Source organism: Oncorhynchus kisutch, linkage group LG10 (genome assembly GCF_002021735.2).
Source record: "Oncorhynchus kisutch isolate 150728-3 linkage group LG10, Okis_V2, whole genome shotgun sequence".
Lineage (NCBI taxonomy): Eukaryota > Metazoa > Chordata > Actinopteri > Salmoniformes > Salmonidae > Oncorhynchus > Oncorhynchus kisutch.
This window is the reverse complement of record NC_034183.2, coordinates 10,730,795-10,756,231: the sequence shown is the minus strand read 5'-3', so window position 1 is coordinate 10,756,231 and position 25,437 is coordinate 10,730,795. Positions and strand designations below refer to the sequence as shown.

The window sequence follows — 25,437 nt, the reverse complement described above, 5'->3', positions numbered from 1 at the left end:
GTTTAATAATACTTTCCTGTGGATATGTTTTTTTTTCTTCGAAAATGTCCAATGACATAAGGACAATCAGTGGACTATTGGGTTATATTTTTCAAACGGTGGCAAAATATTTTCTTAAGTGAAACGGAGGGCCCTACCTGAATGTGTCCAATAGAAACTCTTGTGTACTGTTTGGACTAATGATTACAGCCCAGGTAGAGTAAGTTCGAATGAAGTTTATTCAACATTCTGACTTGTAATGGGACTGTTTGAATTTGACCCATTGAGGCTATGCCTATAGGCCTACCACCCTACATCTCAACGAAAATGCTCTCCATACTACATATTCTCATTTTGAAACATCGGCCAAAAGTTTGCTTGCTACTGGGCAGTGGTCATAGGGCCCTGTGTTTTGGCTAACCGTGTCACATGACCTGGATTTTAACCATTAACCATTATTTTAGGGCAAGAATTAAAGCAATTGCCTGAGGATGTTGCTGGACCATCTGACATAAAAAGAAAAGCAGACAGGCTGATGAAACAGCTTTAAATAAAAGTTCAAATCCAGGTCATGTGACATGATTAACCAAAACGCAGGGCCCTAATTTCATAGACACCCTGGTAAATTTGAGCTGTGCTGTCTAATTTTACCACAGGGTGGCGTAAGAGTAACTGAATTGTTCCACAATTTTACCAGGCATATCTTCAAACGGAACTCATATTTCAAGTTTGAACTCCATATGCGCTATAATAGTCTAGTAATCCATCATCTTTGAAGGAAAAAAAGAACCCTTACTAGTCATAACCATAATTTGAAGTCATTAGAAAACAATGAAAACAAAATTGTCTTGACTAACCAATTTTGTATTTTTATTCTTTCAATACATTTTTATCATTGCATATGGATCCAACTATAGACTATCATTTAGAGAAGGTGATGTTTACAACATCTGATAACAGTAACCTTTATAAAAGTTTAGTAGTAGGCCTAGCAACGAAAACGTCCGTGATTGGGTCGAAATTGCAGAACAGTCCCACTGGGCACAGACATCAATTCAACGTCTATTCCACGTTGGTTCAATGTAATTTTATTGAAAATACATTGAAACAACGCTGTTTCAACCAGTAAGACCCCAAATAGGCGTGATTGACCTTTTCCAGAAGCGTCTCGTATATTAATAACAGCTGATTCAACGGGTTGACAATGAATTTAAAAAATGTCGATGAATAACAAATGTATTAAAATTCTTGAATTGCTCATAGGCTATGAGTTTACTTTAAAAAGTTTGTGAAACGTGCCTATTATATTGGAGTAGGCTATTTATCTAGCCAACATTTAGAAAGAGGCCAAACATAATTTCACCTCGTATTAGCGCTGTTATTATATTAAAATATAATTATTCGACAAATATTTTATTCTTCTTAGTGAAATGTATCCAAAAGTGTTAATACAAACGAATGAATTAAACAAGTCACCCGCCAAAACAAAATTTGTTTTAGATGGCCACTTTGTCAAATGTGTACCATGAATGACGTTGACATTTAACAACCAACGCAAGTCTGGTTGCATTGGCATTTCTAAAGTAGCGGTGGTTTGATTTCCTTATCAAATCGTTTATTATAAGAGCCAGATTTTATAATTCACCTATTATAAATAACCAAAAGGAGAACTTGTTTTGCTGATAAAGCAAAAGAGCCAATGAAGTTATGCACCGTGGTTATAGTATTTTGAAGCACAAATGAATCATTAATGGACCTATTTATAAAACGTTGCACACACACATTCTCTCTAACACACAGCACTCTCACACAGCTCTCTCTCCCTCTGTCTCTCTCCTTCTGATTCTTCATTCTTACTTTCTCCTTTCTTTGCATCTACCGGGGAGAGGGAGTCCTGTCCGTTCCGACAACACTGAACACTCTCTCACTTCGCCTCACTTTGAGAGATTGTTGCACGACGGGAAATGCTTAAACTGTATATGACATGGCCGCTCAAGTTGATAGCCAAGATTGACTAGCTGAAGACGGATAAATTAAGTTGTCAACGCGCCTCAATTCTGACAAGCGAAACTCACTTTGCGCACCGGAGATTTAATTCAGTGGCCCATGGCCACACAAGTTTACCTTGTTGCATTTTCCACGGATACAGACAACAGTGATATGATTGTCCTTTGATAACACAACGGGATACCCACAGACTGGATGGGGCCCTACATCAAGCCAAGGTAACAATAGCCATAGGCTATGTTGATGTTATATCTCAACATTTATATTAATATGATGCTTTGATTGGCTGTCTGTTTTCCCCAGTCGAAACCCCCTGCATCATAGGTTATTAAGAGGTTCAGGTTTTATCATTGAAATAGATTTTTTCATTGGGTATTGAATTGACAAAATATAGCGATATTTTGTCAATGTTGTGAATATAGCTACGTTAGTTGAGTGCTTTAGTCTGAACTACTTGGCTAAACTATAAGCTTTGCGAGCGAGCCCTGCGGCGTGCAGATGGCTGGTAAGTTATTGTAGTCTACTTTAGTAGGAGGTAGTTTCCTGTTCGGCCACATAGTGGTACTATTCATTGGAAACGACGTGCGCATTTCTTGCCACCACCTTAAGTGTAAATGCCTTTCAGAGTTGATTCGCAGTGCGCTCGCGAGTCCGGTTTGCTTCGGCGGCATGTCCAAATCAGAAGGAATTTGATACAGTTCTAATCAACTGGAAAATGGAAATATTGTTAATGCTGTCTGCGGAGTAAACCATTACTCTCTCACAAGTTTACTCTCTCGGGTCACAGAAACGGACCCTAAAATAATGCGTTGTGAGTCATAAATTAAAATAGACGTAACCCTTCGTTCTAAATCGGATCCATTGGGAGACAATACTGAAGAAACAAGACATTGGTCCCAGCGGAGAACACGGTGCGACGAAAGGAGAACTTATTTAAGTAAGTTGTTTTCAATTGGAATAGATTGCCTCTAGGCTATATATCCTACATGTAAATATATTTTTCGTGTTTTAGTTGAAAACAGCCTGGAGCCTATAGACTGGATTCATTTTCTCTCTAAATTTGCTTTTGACTAGCCTACTAGCAATACAACACCTATTAAGCATATGGTAGCAAATAACGAAATGTAATGTATTATGCATCATTAATGTCATATCTTATGCATGTTATAAAGAGCAGCGTTAATTTATTCACGCTCCATACATCATTTCCCAAAAAGTCAGAAGTGTACATCTTGCCTTGCACTTGACAACAGTCTAATTGGTGAGAGTGAAAGTCACGGTGAGGATTCATGGGGTGAACTAAATGATACGTTTACATGTCAGGGTATAGGAGGACAAGGCGCACATAACCACCGTAGCCTTTCTGGAAAAGGGAGATAGGTCATCACTTTAGGGTGTTCCACAAATTTAGACGCACTCAAGTTCTCAGATAACGCGTCTAGAGTGCTGCACACGCAGTGATAACGTTTTAATAGAGAGCCCTCGTATGCACTGACGCCAAATGAATGCACGACGCGTGCAAGTGATGTTTAAAACCACTAAAAAGGAAATGTAGTTGATTGTGGCAATATCCGGATAATTGCTTGAAAGATTTCTTTTTTTCGTCCCTTAAACCTGTTGACACTGGGAGTGACAACCAGTTAGGCTATAAAGGGCACAACGTTCCACTCAAGTTGTATTCTAAATCATCTAGAATTGAAATGCAGTAGCTTTATTGCCATTTGGACACATTTCGATTGTTTATCCTGATTTAAACGGTGCCAATACTCTTCAGCGAAGGTTAACTGTTTGTACTCAATGTATGGTTGACCAATTGAGAAGCACATTCCCGTTGTAAAATAGTGTCTGTTTGAAAAACAATCTGACGACGGGACCGTCCACGGACCGCGGGGCTGAAGTTGATCTCGTATGGCATTTTGTTTTGAGCAGGTGCTCTGGGTTGAAGTTCCCTCATAAGGTAAAGTGGCATTAGAGTGCCGTACACGTCCAAATGGCAGATTTATAAATAGGCTGCCAATTCAGCACATTGTCCCGGGACGGCATTTATACAAGGGCTGTGCTATCCACTGTCTGGGAAACCTTAGAGTCACTGCGCACTTGCAACTCGCCTGGATTTAGCCAACCTACTGTTGCATTATAGCGACCATTTGAGTTGACCGTTCATTTGTCGTTCATTCAGCAGTCAATTATGATATAATTTGACACAAATGAAGCATTCGTTATCCTTTCGCACTGAACTTTTACAGTAGCCTATAAACCTAAACATGAATGTATTTAATTTAATTGGTCCCATCATACAAGTGCTTATAGGTTTGGCGCTTGTAACTTTCCCCAAATTAGGCTATCATGTCCAACTATTTATGCCTATATTTAAAAAACACATAGGCCTAAAATTATCCATACTTTAAAGTAAAGTAATACACCTTGCATTGAGAACTGTGACTCATTGTCTCATATTTAGGCTATGATTAGCAATTGTGTTTTTGTTGTTGTGGATAAATGTATATCAAAAGCCATTTCTGGATATCTTTGATTAAACTAATACTTTTCGAGTTGTGCTGAGTTTTTATGCTGGTGAACAGAATAAAATGTACCGCTAGCTGTGCAGTGCTGTCTGCTCACTGGGGATGTTTTGATGCTTTCAATCTTGAAGTTCAGTTGAAGATAGGCCTACTGTGTCGATACTGAGCATTTATAAAATATTAGCATTACATGTAAAGCAGTTCAATATGCATTAGGCTAAACATGAGTTCAGTATGCATTAGGCTAAACATGAGTTCAGTATGCATTAGGCTAAACATGAGTTCAATATGCATTAGGCTAAACATGAGTTCAATATGCATTAGGCTAAACATGAGTTCAGTATGCATTAGGCTAAACATGAGTTCAATATGCATTAGGCTAGACATGAGTTCAGGTCCTTACCAATTTTGAGAAACACCAGAGGATCTTCTCCCATAGACCCTTGTCACATGAACATTCCAGAGAGATGTTGTCCTTAAGCTATATTGTACCCAATAGCTGTCATTTTTACTTATGATTCGGACTTCCATTTTATTTTTCCTATTATATAAAAATGATAGGATCATGTTGTTTCAGTCAGAGATCCTATATAAGTCTTCTATTTAATAATGTGGTTTTAGAAAATGTTTTCCCCAATCTAACTGAAAGATGCAATTTGCATTGTGATTGTGTAGAACATATAATAGGCCATAAAACTACAGTTCTGATCTTTTTCTCTAAGTTCACTGCAGTTGGCCTTCAAGACACTGTGTTTTTGAGCTTGTTTCCCTCAGATTATATCAGAACTTCAAAATCATTGAAACATTTGCTGTGACTTGTAAATGAATAAGGATGAAGAGTTATTTTCAGAAATCTCTGATAAGGCCGTCATTGTAAATACGACTGTATTCTTAACTGTCTCGCCTAGTTAAATAAAGGTTAAATAAAATTAAAATTAAATACAAAATGAAAATAAACGCTGACGTCAAAAGAGTTTCCATTTGCAGCAGAGTGAAAGAGTAGATGTAGTGAAAGGACCTTTTGGCTTTCTCTTTCATCTAGGGTGACGTTCTCTTAGCAACACGAAAAGGGGCAAACAGTTGCAGGCGATTTACAGGTGAGGGTGTTTAACAGCTGTGAGAGAGAGAATGCAAGTTATGGACTTAGATTGGCACAATTGGCTGCTCTCATTAGCAGCTTGCCTGCAGCCTTTGATGGTTATTACCATGGTAATAACATAGCAATGGACACCAGGTATGTTTCACTGAGACACGTAATAGTTTTCATAATGACTAATATACATTTGTTAAAGAATTCATATTTATTAATGTTGCTTGTTTTTCCTCATTATTCGGACCCTGTTCTTTTGTTGTCATTTTGTTTGGCTTGTCCTAATTAGATTAATCTCATGCTGCTTTGAAACACGATGTATATATTCTATTTCTATGAGCTAAATCAAGTACATTTTTTCTGCATGTTGTTTTTAGATAAAGTATGTCAGTCACCTTGAAATTGGAAATAATCAAACAGCTTTATTCTAGGATGTCAAAGTCAGAAAGTCACAATTATTTGTCAGGCTCCTTCAAAAGACACCTAAATTGGACATGTTGTACAAACAGACATTAAACATTTAGCCGTAAGTATTTCTCTCCACGTCGTAAGTAGGCTACATATTCGCCAGCCTATACTTATCTGCGGCTCTACGACACACCCAAATTGCAGTCTTGCTGCCGAAAAATAAAGGTCGAAGCTCTAGTGAATGAGCACTTGAAATACAGCCGCAGATGCCTGTAAGGTTTTCAACCACAATGCCAGTTGTGTGTGTGTGTGTGTGGGGGGGGGGGGGGGGGGGGGGGGGGGGATTGTATTGCTTTCTATTTTCCCTCCACCATATGACCTTGGAGCCCGATTTCCCATTTTGCCCATTTTCTTTCTCCTGCTTACTCTCAATGGTTCTGATGATGACCTATCCTTTTGGGGGCTGTTGCTCTAACACCTGCTCCCCAACCATCCAATTATAAGTCTGAATGGGATCGTACCTGACAAACCAGCAATAATGACAACCCAAACTGTGCTTGGGCTTCGTCCTGCAAGAGCTACTTCCCACTGGGCACACCAGGTCATTTCAACGTGGAAATGTGGGTCATATTTAGTTGGAGATTTGTAACCATTTTTTTCTCCCACTCAAAGACAGCCAGAAGTTCGTTGAATTTTCAATTTGTTATCGCTGCGCTTTCAACCATTTAAAAGCACAACCACTGCGTAGACACCTGTCATAATGACAACCAGCGTAGCCATGTCAGCAAATTACTACAGTCTGAAGACACAAATCTGATTTGGTCATTTGTAACTTGCTGTTTGGACAGTCAATATTCCTAAATGGATTTGAAAAACAAAACTGATTTGAGCGTTAAGGCCTGCAGTATGAACAATGCTTTATTAGCAGTTGGTCTACAAATTAATAACATGTTATGTTGCATTTACGTCTCCATCTCAACCAATAATCATAGTTAAAGAATAGGACTAAATCAATTCAAACTTCATGTAAAGTGCATTTAAAGTTAGATTTTTTGGTTGAGATGGAGACGTGAATCCAACATATCAATTATCAATTTGTAGACGAGCTGGAATTAAAGCCAGACTAAATCAGTGGCACAGATGGAACTATCCAATCAGAAGATACATCTCTTTAAATGTGTTATATTTGTTTACTTTGACAACCAAACATAATTCAATATCCAGTTTGTTTACAAATTAATAATTGATATGTTGGAATCATGTTTCCATCTCAGGCAAAAAATATAAGTTAACAATAAGACAAAATTGACCTAATCAAACTTTAAATATAGTTTGATTTAGTCCTATTCTTTAGGTTTTATTTTTGGTTTAGATGGAGATATGAATCCAAAATATTAATGATTAACTTCAAGATTACATTTGAAATCAACCAAAGCTTGAAACCCTAGGCCTGGATGTCGATCAAGGCAGGCCTCCACACCTTGGGGTCGGGTTTTCAGTTGTACAACTGACTAGGAATCCCCCTTTCCCTTTCCCTTTATGTATAGTGTATTTTTAGTTGAACCCTTTGTTGACTTGAAACAAAAGATGTTGATGACTTAACAAATTCTATATAAGCCTAAATAGTATAAATGATGATACTATACCCCCCCAACTGATCAGTCTGTCATGCAAAGAGCAGGTGTTCTTCTGTGACTTATAAAGTACTATGGTAACAGATAATAGGCCCTGTTAAACCTACTCTTTGGAATGACTGTTGGCAACAGCGTATATATTTAGTTATTAAGACATCTCTCAACCATCCTTCTGACCATAGCACATTGGAAGTAGTCAGTGACAAATATGAAAGCTAAGCAAGGCTGGGATTTGGTTAAAGTCCTGGATACGATACCAAATGAATAACTGAAGATCTCCAGTAGGAGGTGCTGCCCAGTCTTTTTTTTTCTCCAGATCGTTGAAGATCTGACATTGTTTCCAAGGTACAAATTCAACATATTTTGGAATATTTTTATTCTGTATAGGCTTAGTTTGTTCACTCTGTCAATTAGGTTCGTATTGTGGAGTAATTACAATGTTGTTGATCCATTTTCAGTTTTCTCATATCACAATCTGTAATTGTTTTAAATTGTTTTAAAGTCACCATTGGCCTCATGGTGAAATCCCTGAGCGGTTTCCTTCCTCTCTGGCAACTGAGTTAGGAAGGACGCCTTTATCTTTGTAGTGACTGAGTATATCGATACACCATCCAAAGTGTATTTAATAACTTCACTATGCTCAAATGGATATTTAATGTCTGCTTTTTTTTACCCATCTACCAATAGGTGCCCTTCTTTGCTAGGAATTGGAAAACCTCCCTGGTCTTTGGTTGAATCTGTGTTTGAAATTCAGTGCTCGACTGAGGGACCTTCCAGATAATTGTATGTGTGGGGTACAGAGATGAGAGAGTCATAAAAAAACACTATTACTGCACACAGAGTGAGTCCATGGAACTTATTATATGACTTGTTACACAACTTTTTTTCTCCTGAACTTATTTAGTCATGCCATAACAAAGGGTTTGAATAGTTATTGACTCAAGACATTTCAGCTTTTAATTCATTTATAAAAATGTCAAAAAACATAATTCCACTTTGTCATTATGGGCTAATGTGTGTAGGCCTGTGACAAATTTTAATTTAATAAATGTCAAATTCAGGCTGTAACACATTTTGAAAAAGTCAAGGGGTGTGAATATTTTCTGAAGTCCCAATACATTGACAAATCACATTGAAACAACCTTGATTGAACCTTTTACTGCAGTGAGCTAAATCCGGGCCACACAGAGTGAATCTTGGTAGCCCTAAACAAATCTACTTTGAAACAAAAAGTATACACCTCACACATATATGGTTATGTGCTTAAAAAAAAAGAAACCTGTATTATCTACCATGTCAGATATAGAGTTGAAAAGTATTCCATTTGGAGTTTGCATCCTAATATTACACTTTATATACATCACAGAAGACTGAACAATAAAACTGTTAGACATAGAGACACCGTATTTTTGTCGTAAAATATAATAACTTTATTAATTATGAAATTATGAAAAACATGAATAACATTCCACCCATGAGGCCAAAAAGGGTGCTTCATTGACTGCAGGAAAGGGCTACCCAGTTTGTGCCCTGTAGGTTAAGTGTGTATGCACCCCTCTCCCTAAATGTACTTCGCCATTAGATATCTTGGAAGAACATACCCCTTAAACTCACAGAAACCAAACCAGTGCTTTTTCATTCCCCAACCCATAGCAGTAATTCTCCTGTGTCTCTAGTCTCCAAAACACGTATTTCTCCTCTTTGTGATCCCCTTATCGCTCTCCTTTGACCCCTGTCCCCCTTTGAAAACATTAAATCCATGGTAGTCTTGTCTTTGAGGGAATCCTTGAACATGTTCCCAGCATTTCTGAAACTAAAAGTGGCACATGGCCGTGCCTGCAGGCTGCAGCATAGGGAGAATGTAGCAGTACTTTTGAGTGGTTTTAGACAACAGGCCTCAACAAAGGACTGTGGCAGTATCAACACAACCTCCAAACTGTGACTTCCAGCACCACCCAACAGGGAGAAAACCGCTGTATCAGCAGCCATCTTAATCATCGGCCACCATGTTTATTTAGGCTTTCAAAGATAATACCTGGAGGATTCCGTGTAAAGCCCACAGGAAATAATGAAGTAACCCAAAGCCAATCCAATGATGAATGACAAAGTTCCCTGTTACTAGCTCTGACTTTGCAATCGAATTGTTCATTGGAGATGTTTGGTCATTTTTGTATTATGTTGTATTTGTAAATTGTGTATATGCAGGGCTCCCTTGTAAAACAGATCTAAACCTCAATGCTAAAATTAGAGTGAAATTAAATCTAATCAATTGCTCCCAAGTGGTGCAGCGGTCTAAGGCACTGCATCTCAGTGTTAGAGGTGTCACTACAGGCACACTGGTTCGAATCCAGGCTGTATCACAACCAGCTGTGATTGGGAGTCCCATAGGGCGGTGCACAATTGGCCTCGCGTCATCTGGGTTTGGCTGGTGTAGGCTGTCATAGTAAATAAGAATTTGTTCTTGACTGACTTTCCTAGTTAAATAAAGGTTATATAAAAAAATCCGACCCTGATTAGAGGGGATTAAAAATAAAGTGGAATTGGCTTTGAGATCCTTAGTTGAATTTGTGGGAGATCTACAGGCACTCAAACACCGCTGATACTCACATGGTTTGAGCAAACCAGATCAGTGTCATGTATTTATACTCACCACTGTACTGTCTGGGGCCTCATTTATAACCGTTTTGTAAATATCACACTAAATATCTGCGTGCGCCATGAAAATAATACGTACGTCTAAAAAATATATAGATTCATCAACTTGGCCCACGCCATACATAAGCCCACGCCATACATAAGCCCACGCCATACATAAGCCCACGCCATACATAAGCCCACGCCATACATAAGCCCAGGCCATACATAAGCCCAAGCCATACATAAGCCCACGCCATACATAAGCCCACGCCATACATAAGCCCACGCCATACATAAGCCCACGCCATACATAAGCCCACGCCATACATAAGCCCAGGCCATACATAAGCCCACGCCATACATAAGCCCACGCCATACATAAGCCCACGCCATACATAAGCCCACGCCATACATAAGCCCACGCCATACATAAGCCCACGCCATACATAAGCCCACGCCATACATAAGCCCAGGCCATACATAAGCCCAGGCCATACATAAGCCCACGCCATACATAAGCCCAAGCCATACATAAACCCACGCCATACATAAGCCCACGCCATACATAAGCCCACGCCATACATAAGCCCATGCCATACATAAGCCCACGCCATACATAAGCCCACGCCATACATAAGCCCACGCCATACATAAGCCCACGCCATACATAAGCCCACGCCATACATAAGCCCATGCCATACATAAGCCCACGCCATACATAAGCCCACGCCATAGATAAGCCCACGCCATACATAAGCCCACGCCATACATAAGCCCAGGCCATACATAAGCCCAGGCCATACATAAGCCCATGCCATACATAAGCCCACGCCATACATAAGCCCATGCCATACATAAGCCCACGCCATACATAAGCCCACGCCATACATAAGCCCAGGCCATACATAAGCCCACGCCATACATAAGCCCATGCCATACATAAGCCAACGCCATACATAAACTGTGCGCTCATGAAAGAACAATAAAACTCTGTCCAGAAAACACCCTCCATTCACCTTTTATGGTGTATACTTTGGCACAATAGGAATTAGGCCACGGCAGTTTATAAAAGGAAGGGAAATAACATATTTGATCACATTTCTGAAGGGAGCTGGAAAAATAATTTACAGTGACTATTTAAAACAAACATGCTGTCAATATCGGATGCCTGTCTGTGCATTCTGCAAGATTGATTGTCCAGTAGTGGTCAAAAGTTTTGAGTGACACAAATATTCATTTCCACAAAGTTTGCTGCTTCAGTGTCTTTAGATATTTTTTTGTCAGATGTTACTATGGAATACTGAAGTATAATTGCAAGCATTTCATAAGTGTCAAAGGCTTTTATTGACAATTACATGAAGTTGATGCAAAGAGTCAATCAATATTTGTAGTGTTGACCCTTCTTTTTCAAGACATCTGCAATCCGCCCTGGCATGCTGTCAATTAACTTCTGATGGTAGCCCATTCTTGCATACTCAATGCTTGGAGTTTGTCAGAATTTGTGGGTTTTTCTCAATAGGATTAAGGTCTGGGGAGTTTCCTGGCCATGTACCAAAAATATCGATGTTTTGTTCCCCTGAGCCACTTAGTTATCACTTTTGCCTTATGGCAAGGTGCTCCATCATGCTGAAAAAGGCATTATTCGTTACCAAACTGTTCCAGGATGGGAGAAGTTGCTCTCGGAGGATGTGTTGGTACCATTCTTTATTCATGGCTGTGTTCTTAGGAAAAATTGTGAGTGAGCCTACTCCCTTGGCTGAGAAGCAGCCCCACACATGAATGGTCTAAGGATGCTTTACTGTTGGCATGACACAGGACTGATGGTAGCGCTCACCTTGTCTTCTCCGGACAAGCTTTTTTCCGGATGCCCAAAACAATCGGAAAGGGTATTCATCAGAGAAAATGATTTTACCCCAGTCTTTAGCAGTCCAAACCCTTTTACCTTTTGCAGAATATCAGTCTGTCCCCAATGTTTTTCCTGGAGAGAAGTGGCTTCTTTGCTGCCCTTCTTGACACCAGCAGCTGCAGCTGAATCAACTTTAGGAGACAGTCCTGGCGCTTGCTGGACTTTCTAGGGCGCCCTGAAGCCTTCTTCACAACAATTGAACCGCTCTCCTTGAAGTTCTTGATGATCCAATAAGTGGTTGAATTAGGTGCAATCTTACTGGTAGCAATATCCTTGCCTGTGAAGCCCTTTTTGTACAAAGCAATGATGACGGCATGTGTTTCCTTGCAGGAAACCATGGTTGACAGAGGAAGAACAATGATTCCAAGCACCACCCTCCTTTTGAAGCTTCCAGTCTGTTATTCAAACTCAATCAGCATGACAGAGTGATCTCCAGCCTTGTCCTCGTCAACACTCACACCTGTGTTAACGCGAGAATCACTGACAGGGTGTCAGCTGGTCCTTTTGTGGCAGGGCTGAATTGCAGTGGAAATGTTTTTTGGGATTCAGTTCATTTGCATAGCAAATAGGGACTTTGCAATTAATTGATCATCTAATCACTCTTCATAACATTCTGGAGTATATGCAAATTGCCATCATACAAACTGAGGCAGCAGACTTTGTGAAAATTAATATTTGTGTCATTCTCAAAACTTTTGGCCACGACTGTATATCGGAGACCAGAACGCCTGGCTACAGCTCACACTTCTATACAAAGGATGACATGTTGTTCAATATTTGGTTTATCAATAGATTATTGTGTTTCTTGCCTTGGTATAGGCTCTGAGATGAAATAGGCCATGATGTCACACTCCTATCGCACAGCAGTGCTGTAGCCTACCCATACTGTCAAATATATTATATGAGCAGTAATTTATGCTGTATCTGATAAAGGACCGTGACAGTGTCTGAAAAAGAAAACAAAGGATGGCAAATAGGTGTGGACCTGTCAGCAGAACTTTTGAATTCAACAATGTTTTGCATTCACTTTTCCCCCCAACCTAAATAGGCTGGACTGCCCACGAATTCTGAAATATTGTCTAAGGCTATTTAAAACAATTTGAAGTTTCAGTAGGCTAGACACAGTAGTAGCATACATACTTCAAAGTAGAATATCAACTGTCTTGATGTTCACCTGTTAAATGTGTCTGTAGGCCATAAACCACACTGCCTATGAGATCACATACAGTCAATGTATAGCCTATCTATTTACATAGACCCAATTAAACGAGAGATGCGCATGTTGATTTGTTATATAGGTACTTCAGGAATATGTACCCATCACGGCCAGAAAATGTAAGGAATATATTCTGTAATGGTTATGAAAATAAAATAAAATATATTATTATGTCTAATTAGTTTAAATAAAAAAAAATAACACCCTCAAATTTATTTTAGTTCTTCTCACTAATGGCAAATGGCTGCATTATGTATTTTATGAATACGCCTGTCATCATAGCCCCCGTTGGTATGTAGTGTAATACTTACAATACAATAATTCATCCACTAGATTAGAAGGTGTGCGTACGCATGGTTTAAAAGTTTGTGTGCAGGAAAGGACATGCTCACGTCAACATTTGCAGGAAAACTGTGGCACACACATTTTGGGGTATATTTTGTACGTTTGCTCAGTTTATAAATGAGGCCTCTGGAACTCCCGTCATCGTACATTTTTATTTGTGCTTTTTTCAAAGACGGAATCATTGTAAAAGAGAAAATACAGAATTTTTTCTCAATCAGTCATTGACTGATGTCTTAACTTGTGAGGTGCAGACAAAGGCACTGATGTCTTAACTTGTGAGGTGCAGACAAAGGCACTGATGTCTTAACTTGTGAGGTGCAGACAAAGGCACTGATGTCTTAACTTGTGAGGTGCAGACAAAGGCACTGATGTCTTAACTTGTGAGGTGCAGACAAAGGCACTGATGTCTTAACTTGTGAGGTGCAGACAAAGGCACTGATGTCTTAACTTGCGAGGTGCAGACAAAGGCACTGATGTCTTAACTTGTGAGGTGCAGACAAAGGCACTGATGTCTTAACTTGCGAGGTGCAGACAAAGGCACTGATGTCTTAACTTGTGAGGTGCAGACAAAGGCACTGATGTCTTAACTTGTGAGGTGCAGACAAAGGCACTGATGTCTTAACTTGTGAGGTGCAGACAAAGGCACTGATGTCTTAACTTGCGAGGTGCAGACAAAGGCACTGATGTCTTAACTTGTGAGGTGCAGACAAAGGCATGTGTCAAAGAGCTCTGGAAAAAAATTCCTCTGGAAGAAAACTGCTGAATTTGTTGGTCTCCTTGGTTTTAGCCAATGGTGTGCTGACTTTTGGATTGTTGACAGAGTGAGATGGCCGAGTAGTGACTGAGTAGTGACTGAGTAGTGACTGAGTAGTGACTGAATATTGACTGGCCGTCAGTGAAACGTAAAGCCCTCTTATTCCACTGCAGCATAAATGTCTTAATTAGTAGATTGTCATAATACCTCATTAGCTGTTTGGAAGACAGAAGGTGGCAGCAGATTTACTTCAGAGAACTTTGCTTTGCGTCTTCAACTTCCAGTCAAAACAATCCTAAATGATGAGACCTGCAACTGGAAATGGCTATGAACAGCTTATAAGTAGGGTATGAACAGGCTATGAATGGTCTCCAGGAATGATGAGATATGCAGCATGAATGGGCTATAAACAGGTTATTAACAGGCTATGAACAGGCTATGGTTGGTCTCCAGGAATGAGACATGCAGCATGAACCTGCTATGAACAGGTTGTAAACAGGCTATGAATGGTCTCCAGACCAGGAAGCTTACGTTCCCCGACGCCGTCTTCCACGAGCACGCCAGCCGACAGAATGCAGAAAGGGAAACTAGGAAAATATGAACACTTGACTTGGATCAAAATGGAAAACAAATCATAATGAAGCTAAGCTTGGCTTCCTTTCCCATGTGTCAGGCGAAGAAAAATGGCCTTCCTTCTGGAACAAAAGAGGCGCTGTAGAAGAAAGCTGTGAACAAGTTACCATATCAAATAACAAAACATAGACTAGCTTTTGTAAGGCTCCACTCCCACGCATTTCATTGTGTGCTCTATGCACGGTCAAAAGGCTGACACCAGACGTGGCCAACAAAGAGTGAGAAGGTGTTGATGTTTGTCTGTCTGCGCCACATCGTCTCCAGGTGGACATGTGTGTGTCACCTCGAGAGTTCTCTTGAGTCGCTGGGAGCAACGCTGCTTTTGGCTCGATCATTGCAGACCACAGTGGTTACCACCTGCAAGGCTGTCTAAGAGGTATTTCTATTTATCATCATGTTATTACTAGTGTTAATACCGTTTGTGTTCAAGAACATACTGTTAACAATGGTTTGCAAGAATTAGATGTTGAGTTAAGAGCTTTTTTAAATGTATGTGTTCCATGAATCCTGTTGGCAGAGCTGGATTTGAACCTCCAGCCTGAGCAGTGCACCATTGACAAATGGCTCTTTTACAAGATCCTGTGATTTGTTCTCTGTGGTATTAACATACTGTACATTTAGAGTTAGTCTTATTCTGGATGTGGTTGAAAAAGGGAAATGTGCTGAAATGTTGTAGCGAGGGTTTGTGGTTTGGCCTCCCATGCAGTTACCATGAGCTTCTCTGACCATCTGAAAGGGCTGCTGAAGCTGGGACACACCACACAGGGAATAATACACACAGATGGATACACTGGCATAAAACACACACACACACACACACACACACACACACACACACACACACACACACACACACACACACACACACACACACACACACACACACACACACACACACACACACACACACACACACACACACACACACACACACACAAAAGTATTCCAAGGTCTTGTAGAGACAGGGCCTTGTGTGGGTGGGGTCTCGCCACAAAGATGGAATATGTATTGATATGTGCCATAGTATGTGTGGTCATGTCGAGATGTTGTGCAACATATATTGGTGCCTGGATGAAAAGCTCCAGCCTTCAGCTTTACCAGCCCACACTTCTCCACTCGCACAGTGGCCACTACTAATGGGGCGGGGCGGCACCGCTCAGGGTGTGAGGCCTCAAACGGGTATGTGGTCAGAACGCCTGGGGAAGGATGCTGGTTCCACCCAGCATGCCCCTATAGCTGACGCTCATTGGTCGGTGGCCAGCTGTCAATGCAGGCTGTTCCCGTGGTTTACAGCTTGGAGAGAGGCCTTTAATCAAACTGTGGTCATTATGAGGTGGTGGTGAGAGCTGGGACCACAGTAAGACTGGCTATGTTTGGAGGCCTGGGAGGGGCCTACAGTAAGAATGGCTCTGTTTGGAGGCCTGGGAGGGGCCCACAGTAAGACTGGCTCTGTTTGGAGGCCTGGGAGGGGCCCATATTAACACTGGCTCTGTTTGGAGGCCTGGGAGGGGGATGGGCCCACAGTATGACTGGCTCTATTTGGAGGCCTGGGAGGGGGATGGGCCCACAGTATGACTGGCTCTATTTGGAGGCCTGGGAGGGGGATGGGCCCAAAGTAAGACTGACTCTGTTTGGAGGCCTGGGAGGGGGATGGGCCCACAGTAAGAAGCTCTGTTTGGAGGCCTGGGAGGTGGATGGGCCCACAGTCACAGTTCTCACAGTTCTCTGATAGAGTTCAGTGTGTCAAATCGGAGGGTCTGCTGTCCGGACCTCTGGCAGTCTCTATGGGGGTGCCACAGGGTTCAATTCTTGGACCGACTCTCTTCTCTGTATACATCAATGAGGTCGCTCTTGCTGCTGGTGAGTCTATGATCCACCTCTACGCAGACGACACCATTCTGTATACTTCCGGCCCTTCTTTGGACACTGTGTTAACAACCCTCCAGGCAAGCTTCAATGCCATACAACTCTCCTTCCGTGGCCTCCAATTGCTCTTAAATACAAGTAAAACTAAATGCATGCTCTTCAACCGATCGCTACCTGCACCTACCCGCCTGTCCAACATCACTACTCTGGACGGCTCTGACTTAGAATACGTGGACAACTACAAATACTTAGGTGTCTGGTTAGACTGTAAACTCTCCTTCCAGACCCATATCAAACATCTCCAATCCAAAGTTAAATCTAGAATTGGCTTCCTATTTCGCAACAAAGCATCCTTCACTCATGCTGCCAAACATACCCTTGTAAAACTGACCATCCTACCAATCCTCGACTTTGGCGATGTCACTTACCAAATAGCCTCCAATACCCTACTCAACAAATTGGATGCAGTCTATCACAGTGCAATCCGTTTTGTCACCAAAGCCCCATATACTACCCACCATTGCGACCTGTACGCTCTCGTTGGCTGGCCCTCGCTTCATACTCGTCGCCAAACCCACTGGCTCCATGTCATCTACAAGACCCTGCTAGGTAAAGTCCCCCCTTATCTCAGCTCGCTGGTCACGATAGCATCTCCCACCTGTAGCACACGCTCCAGCAGGTATATCTCTCTAGTCACCCCCAAAACCAATTCTTTCTTTGGCCGCCTCTCCTTCCAGTTCTCTGCTGCCAATGACTGGAACGAACTACAAAAATCTCTGAAACTGGAAACACTTATCTCCCTCACTAGCTTTAAGCACCAACTGTCAGAGCAGCTCACAGATTACTGCACCTGTACATAGCCCACCTATAATTTAGCCCACTACAACTACCTCTACCTCAACTGCTCCTTTGCACCCCATTATTTTTATTTCTACTTTGCACATTCTTCCATTGCAAAACTACCATTCCAGTGTTTTACTTGCTATATTGTATTTACTTTGCCACCATGGCCTTTTTTGCCTTTACCTCCCTTCTCACCTCATTTGCTCACATTGTATATAGACTTGTTTATACTGTATTATTGACTGTATGTTTGTTTTACTCCATGTGTAACTCTGTGTCGTTGTATCTGTCGAACTGCTTTGCTTTATCTTGGCCAGGTCGCAATTGTAAATGAGAACTTGTTCTCAACTTGCCTACCTGGTTAAATAAAGGTAAGATAAAAAAAATAATAATTAAAAACAGTAAGACTGGCTCGGTTTGGAGGCTTGGGAGGGAGAGTGAGGCCATGGGGAAAGGGATGGGGCCCACAGTAAGACTGGCTCTGTTTGGAGGCCTGAGATGGGGAGTGGCCAGGGGAAAAGGGATGGGGCCCACAATAAGACTGGCTCTGTTTGGAGGCCTGGGAGGGGGAGTGGCCAGGGGAAAGGGATGGGGCCCACAATAAGACTGGCTCTGTTTGGAGGCCTGGGAGGGGGAGTGGCCAGGGGAAAGGGATGGGGCCCACAATAAAACTGGCTCTGTTTGGAGGCCTGAGAGGGGGAGTGGCCAGGGGGAAAGGGATGGGGCCCACAATAAGACTGGCTCTGTTTGGAGGCCTGAGAGGGGGAGTGGCCAGGGGAAAGGGATGGGGCCCACAATAAGACTGGCTCTGTTTGGAGGCCTGAGAGGGGGAGTGGCCAGCGGGAAAGGGATGGGGCCCACAATAAGACTGGCTCTGTTTGGAGGCCTGAGAGGGGGAGTGGCCAGGGGAAAGGGATGGGGCCCACAATAAGACTGGCTTTGTTTGGAGGCCTGAGAGAGGGAGTGGCCAGGGGAAAGGAATGGGGCCCACAATAAGACTGGCTCTGTTTGGAGGACTGAGAGGGGGAGTGACCAGGGGGAAAGGGATGGGGCCCACAATAAGACTGGCTTTGTTTGGAGGCCTGAGGGGGGGAGTGGCCAGGGGAAAGGGATGGGGCCCACAATAAGACTGGCTTTGTTTGGAGGCCTGAGAGGGGGAGTGGCCAGGGGGAAAGGGATGGGGCTGGGAAACCCAGAATAGAAATGCACTAGTACACTTTGATTGACAACCCTACATTTGAGCATGACTAGGTGTATAACATGGTAGTCTGTGTTTTATGAGTCCAACGATGGGACACAGTTCAAGAGACAAGTAGTAGGCTACATGTTTCTCACATGCCTTATTTGTGTACAGTATACTGTACAGCCATGTAAGCAGGAATCCTAGTTGCTGGGCTGCTGAGGCAGACTGTTTCTGGATGACAGAGTATTGAACAGGGGCTTTGGCACCAGTACAGCTGACGGGGCTGGACTGCTACTGGACTGCATGTGACCTCATGTATACGATATGACTGATGGAAGTTGAGGTCCACTGTATCAAAGGGTAACTCAACCCCCCCCCCCCCTCTTGTAACGGTAGCAGTGTGTACAGCAGCCCATCTGAATAGAATTACAGGCATTTCATGGGACCTAACTCTTGTGCTTTTAGCACCGCTAATGCTAACCTTGTGTTACCAGGCCTTTCAGCACCCGCAGTAACGTTAGCCTTGTGTTAGCATTCACCATGAGAAACCACTAACCAACTCACCTACCATTCGACCACAGAGTGGTTCCTCTGGCTTGCCGGACTTACAAAGATTTAAAAGCAAGTGTAGCTATAGGAGAAGTACTTTTCTGTAGCCTCCCAACTTCTTGGTTCTCTCTGTAAGGACCTCCCTTCAGGAGGACAGGAAAATAGCTGCCTCAGCTGGCTGTGCAGTGTAGCCTCCTTCTCAGGGAGCTTACACTGTGTCCCCCTTTTTAATATGGCAAATATAGGCTGGCTTGTGATGTCAATTGTTATTGCTGGATGCATGCTGTAGGAAAAATCCCATCTGCTTTTCTAAAGAGCCACAGTGACAAGAAGCTTATGTCATAAAGACTCTATTGTGGCAGCCTAGGTCTCTGTGTTGAAGTGTTGCTCGCTTGACTCGTACCCTACATTGTTAAACTTCACGTGTGTTTCCCGCCACTCTCAACACACAATGGGCTCTGTGCCTGCTTGTTCATGGTGCACACAGGAAAAGGGTTAAGTGCCAACCGTTTGTGAGACAGATTGGTGAAAAAGAGCAGCCATAAATTATTATGTCATTGTGTAACACACTTCTATAAGAGGTGGGGTCAGATGAAACATAATAATGATGGGTGCTTTTGATGGTGTCGAACAACTTCAAAACACATACGCCCCCTTTCTGACAGGCAAGTTTCCCATGGGCAATTGAAAGCCCCCCCAAACAGACAATCAGAAGAGTGAAGAACTCACGTGTTTCACGTACACACAATATTAGGATCCGTGGGAATGATGAAGTTAGCAAAGTGGATACCTTGAGGATCGATATATCTTTGTTGGCCTCTTATCCAATCACACCCTCTCAAGCACAACCATTCCTACTTAACCTGTTTAACCTCCTTAGGGTCGTTCCGCCAAATTTGCATTTCACTTCATTAAAGTATTGGTCAGCACCCTAGAAGCTTGTCTTTAGAAAAAAGGTAGTAGAGACAGTAAAGAGACAGTAAAGAGACTGTGAAGAGACTGTGACGAGACTGTGGCGATGCTGAAAACTGGGGCACCACAAAGTACAGTCCTCACCCCTTTCCTGATATGAGAAAGCAGCTTCAGCACCCCACTCTAAAGACGAGGTGGAACTTTACAGTGAAAACGCTTGTCTGACATTTCCTGACTTAAAACCTCTTGATGCACCCATCCCCATTATTTTCGTCAACATTCGCTGAATTGCAGAGCGCCAAATTCAAATTAAATGACTAAAAATATTTAATTTTCATGAAATCACAAGTGCAATATAGCAAAACACAGCTTAGCTTGTTGTTAATCCGCCTGGCATGTCAGATTTCAAAAAAGCTTTTCGGCGAAATCATACCAAGCGTTTATGTAAGGACATCCCTCTCAGTAGACAAAACATTACAAACAGCTAGCAGCCAAGTAGATTGGTCACGAAAGTCAATAAAAGCAATAAAATAAATCGCTTACATTTGATGATCTTCAGATGTTTGCACTCACAAAACTCCCAGTTACACAATAAATGTTCCTTTTGTTCCATAAAGATTATTTTTATATCCAAAATATCTCCATTTGGTTGGCTCGTTATGTTCAGAAATCCAAAGGCTCGAGCGGTCATGACATCACAGGCAAAAATTCCAAATAGTATCCGGAAAGTTCATAGAAACATGTCAAACTTTTTTATAATCAATCCTCAGGTCGTTTTTACAATATTTAATTGATAATATTTCAACCGGGACAAAAGCTTCTTCAATAGGAGAGAGAGAGAAATGTCTGCTCCAAGCTGATGCGCATGCAAAATGCTGCTGGCACCCAGCCATACAATGACTCGATGTGATCTTTCTCGCTCATTTTTCAAAATAAAAGCCTGAAACTATGTCTAAAGACTGTTCACACCATGCGGAAGCCATAGGAAAGAGAATCTGGTTGATATCCCTTTAAATGGAGCGAAGGCAGGCAATGGAACAGAGAGCTTTCAGGAAAAACAGCACTTCCTGGTTGGATTTTCCTCAGGTTTTCGCTTGCAATATCAGTTCTGTTATACTCACAGACAATATTTTCACAGTTTTGGGAACTTTAGAGTATTTTCTATCCTAATCTGACAATTAAATGCATATTCTAGATTCTGGGCCTGACAAATAGGCAGTTTCATTTGGGTATGTTTTTCATCCAAACAAAATACTGCCCCCTACACTCAAGAGGTTTAAGAAAGATTAGTCTAACTCCCCCATCTCAAAGACTAGTCTAACTCCCCCATCTCAAAGAATAGTCTAGCTCTCCCATCTCAAAGAATAGTCTAGCTCTCCCATCTCAAAGACTAGTCTAGCTCTCCCATCTCAAAGAATATTCTAACTCCCCCATCTCAAAGAATATTCTAACTCCCCCGTCTCAACTCCTCAACACACTGTACACCTCCTTCCTTGCATTCCATCATATGGTGGATTTGTTCCCCACTAAATAATTTCCCTGTCTCGCAGATTAAGCCCACTGGAGAATTAGCTAGACCAGGGATGGGCAACTAGTCTAGCGGCCAGCTATCTAAATTTAGTAATCATGGTCAAATTATCGGAATTGCAGGAAATTTGCTGTAAAACAGCTCATTTTCCTTTTCACCCCATAGTTATAGTTATTATTGTTATAAAAATGCTAAATCTGCAGCAAACTTGCTTTAAAACTGCACCATTTTCTCTACACCCCATGGCAAAATGTGTAGATTTGCACAAAATTTACTTTAGTTTCCCCTGTTCCCCACTGGACTCATTTACATTTATAGCACACAGCAATTATTTACAGGCCTGCTCTGGCCTTGTAAATTAAAGCATGGTGGTTGCTAATTGCCCTGACAGTTTAAATAGTTGTTGGGGCCATGACACAGTCGACCTAAGGTTGATGCTGTATAACCTCAGTTCGATACAGTGCTGTCAAATCTTTAGAGGTCTGGCATCTGTTCCCTTGGTTGTGTTTTGTGGTCTTTATGGGTTCTTCTGATATCTCCACACAGGTCAGGAACTGTTTCTTTGTGTTTTTCTCCCTCTGACTTTTGTATTCGTACTTTCAAAGGTTTCAAGTTAAGGTGCATCTCTTTTGGTATTGTTATCACTCTGATTTACGGTCTGTAGGAATTCATAGGTCTGCCTTTCAGGGTGTGTCAGGGGTCTGTCAGGGGTCTGTTTTCCCAGAACTCTGTTTAGGGCCAAGAATCCACTTCTTCAAATGGTAGGTATTTTAATGCGAAGACTGTCGGGCTCCTCAACCGACTCCCTCACAGGGCTCCTCGACCGACTCCCTCACAGGGCTCCTCGACCGACTCCCTCACAGGTCCTCCTTTCTTCTCTCTCACACAGTGATGTACTTGTGCATACCTCTCCAGAACCAACAAAAGAAGAGAAATCCTATTCATGACTCTCTCTGACATTCACCCTTGTTTTTACAACGTTCGGTGAGCATTTGCAAAGTGGAACAGGCTTTGTCTTGAAGACCAGGGGAACAATGGCAGCGAGCATAATGTAATCTTGCCTAAGTGTACCGAGCGAGGGTGAGGTTGAGACTGATGTGTTGCCACTTGCCCCTCACCTCTGCAATATTTCATGTTAACAACTGCTTCAATAATGCTTGTTGTCAGTTAAGCCAGTCTAGTGTTAACTAGGTCTTTTGTGAGCGTGCTCCAAAGCTTTTCAGTCATGCAAGGCATCCCTTACCTTGTTCCCCTCATTAAAGTGTTGACTTGGAATTCTCATCCATACTCACATCTTGGTTGTGTTCAGTGGGCACCAAGAAAGCATTCCGAAACTGAGAGATACTATTTAAAAACAATGTTTTAAGAAAGCATGTTTCTACAGTCCTAATGAACACAACCCTGGTAGCTTGAAACCCCAGCTATTGGGGGTTGCATTCACAATGAGTGAAAGAGTGGCTTTGAAAACGGGACATCAACCAGTAGCACAAATAGTGAGTTCTCAGTGGATCCACTGACCAGCTCATCATTTATGGATCAATTGACTTCTATTCTAGTTTAATTGACCAGGTGATTAGCTTGCGGTGCAACATACATTATCTGAGTAGAGCTGTGCTTGACATCGCAAAGCCTCATTGACCTCGAAATGTCGAAGCTCATGGGCTGCAAGCGTTATCGAGACGCTCTCAGTCTCACAGTGTCTCTTTGTCTCCCCTTTTCTGAGCGGCATTGACAACTGGGACGAAACAGCACATGGATGTTTTGGTGTGCTGGATGTGTGTGTGAATGCGTGTATTCATGTGTTGCACCATGTGTGTTTCTCTCCACAGATTTCTTCTGGTTGTTCCACTGTGCTGTGTTTCCCTAGTCCCTGTCTGTATCTTGACAAAAGGTATAATTTTACTACTTGAACTTTTGCCGAACATGTAGCTAGCTAGTCTACCCTCTCATTTCACCATTGCCAGATCCTCACTCAGACAGGTGTGTTCCATAGCTGCCTGAACGTTCGCCTAACATGGACAGTAATATTTTACAGCTGCCGGAACCCTTGCCAAACAGGTAGCAGCCATATCCCAGTTGTCAGGGGAGGCCCAGGACAGCTTCATCTCTCCCTTGCATGTCAAGACCTTAGAGTGGATGTGGGAAGTGTGTGTGTGTGTGTGGGGGGGGGGGGGGGGGGGGGGAACTGGTTGTGTCAGTTTGTCTGTGTGTATGTGCATGAGATGAGTGTGTTTATGTCTGTGCTTACATGTGCATGAGAGTGCAGGTGTGTGTCTGTGTGTGTTTGTCTGTGTGTGTGTGTTTGTCTGTCTGTGTGTGTGGATCCTGACTGTCAGCCCAATGCTGCGACCAGCTGTGGCTGAGTGAGACTGGAAGGGGTCCAGTGGGTAGTAACTAAATGATCTGCTGGATATTCTCTGAGGAGAAGGCCTTCCTTTGTTATTCTGGGTTTTCCTGAGCAAATTTATAGACCTAAATTAATAAGGTTATCATAGCAGTGTTCTGAGCCTCTCTCCATCGCCTTTATGCACACATGTACATGAAAACACATGAAAACACATACACACACACACACACACACACACACACACACACACACACACACACACACACACACACACACACACACACACACACACACACACACACACACCGTTACGTGGCTTGTTCTTGTCTTCCTGGGTAGCCAGCTGTCTTTCTGATTAACAATCGTCCTCCAGGTGTTGAGGCCACCAGCGGCAGATGATAGAGTGGCGAGGGTGTGTTGAGCGGTGGAGAAAAAGAGGAGAGAAAGAGAGAATAACTGGTTCTGCAGATATTTGGAACGTGTTCAGACGAGCTGACAGGTTGAGAGTGTGAACGGCAGTCGAGGGACCTCGACTTAGGGCAAAACATATTTTTTTATGTGGCAGTGATTGTTTTGAAACTGACTTTGAAACAGGCTCCGGGGGTAAAGTGTTGGCTAGGTACAGATCTAGGATCAGCATGCCCTCCTCCAATCCTATCCTTAACCATTAGTAATAGAAATGCAAAACTGACCCAGGATCTCCCTAGAACACAAGGGCTCTGGGTTGTTCTTGTTTTTGAATTGCTCTAAATTGTGCCCTCAGAGAAAATAAGTTGGTTCTAAGAGAAAATAATTTTCTAGATTTAAGCCATGAATAAAATATAATGTGCCTTGTATTTGCTTCTTTCCTTCATTGTTCTTAATTAGCTTCAAATTGTAAAATCCCAGGCATGTTTGTTTCGACCGGTTTATGCATTGCTCTTAGTTTCAGTATAAAGTTTACTTTGATGTCTCTCTCTCTCTCTCTCTCTCTCTCTCTCTCTCTCTCTCTCTCTCTCTCTCTCTCTCTCTCTCTCTCTCTCTCTCTCTCTCTCTCTCTCTCTCTCTCTCTCTCTCTCTCTCTCTCTCTCTCTCTCTC

At 42.3% G+C, this 25,437-nt stretch overlaps 1 protein-coding gene across 4 annotated transcripts in view; it reads left to right on the top strand.

The window, feature by feature from the left end:
- Positions 1–2,605: 2,605 nt before the first annotated feature.
- The window catches only part of LOC109897717 (transcription factor SOX-6), a 174,748-nt gene continuing 151,916 nt past the window's right edge, over positions 2,606–25,437 (top strand). The window contains exons 1-2 of one of the 4 annotated variants that reach the window (XM_031833045.1): positions 2,607–2,923; positions 23,842–23,903. The gene's annotated coding sequence lies outside the window, so the exon portion shown is untranslated. Of the gene's footprint in view, positions 2,924–23,841; positions 23,904–25,437 lie in introns of all 4 variants that reach the window. The other 3 variants (XM_031833047.1, XM_031833044.1, XM_031833046.1) reach the window with 3 other exon arrangements.